The sequence below is a fragment of the Solanum pennellii genome, chromosome 4, assembly GCF_001406875.1.
Source record: "Solanum pennellii chromosome 4, SPENNV200".
NCBI classification, from domain to species: Eukaryota; Viridiplantae; Streptophyta; class Magnoliopsida; order Solanales; family Solanaceae; genus Solanum; species Solanum pennellii.
Genome location: NC_028640.1, coordinates 25584192 through 25585073, shown reverse-complemented (window position 1 = coordinate 25585073; position 882 = coordinate 25584192).

The window sequence follows — 882 nt, the reverse complement described above, 5'->3', positions numbered from 1 at the left end:
ATTATTTTGGAGATAAAATAGGTTTAATAAAATTATATGAATACTTATGTTTAAAAAACATTATGTATAATTAAAAAGGAAACATCATGTAACGACCTGTTTAGTCGTTTTGAGCAGCAGATTTTATTTCTGGAAAAACTGTGTGAGTCGACGGAACCCACGACGGACCGTCATGGGCACGACGGACCGTCGAGGGGGTCTCGTTCCAAAACACTTAGAATTCTGAAATTTGGGTACTGAAATCGACTCTCTGAACTTTGTAACGGAATGGCAGGACGGCCCGTCACAGACTGCGTAAATCCCAGGCTGGGTCGGATTTCTGTTAGTAATTTAAGGGGCGTTTTGGACAATTTCTGCTTTAATTATAAAGTTAGAGGGTTAATGTTAATAAGTCTAATTACTTGGGGGTTAAAAGAGGTAACCTTGAGTTAATTAGTGGGTTATTATTTTCATCTTTTTACTTAATTATATGCTAATTAGGGTAAAAGAAAGAGGGTTTGAATAAGAAAAAGAAAAAGAACAGAAAGAGAGGGAGAACGAGTAGAGAGAGAGACAAACGAAGAGGACAACAAGAATTTGGGGAATTTGCTTGCTTGATCACGAATCTTCGGTGGAGGTAGGTTATGGTTTATGCTATCCGTAGTAAACTCTTAATAGCGAATGATATGTATTGGGTAGTATTGTAAACCCTTCTATATGCTTAATTGTGTGCATGCATGATGTGATTTTGTATATAATTGTGATAAAATAAGCATGATGAAGCTATTGAATCCCAAATCTTGAAAAACCCTAATCTACTTTGTTAATGAGATTGATGATGCCTTAGTATAAAAGAAGGCTTGATGAACTAATGTAATGGGGTTGATGATGCTTTGGTATAAA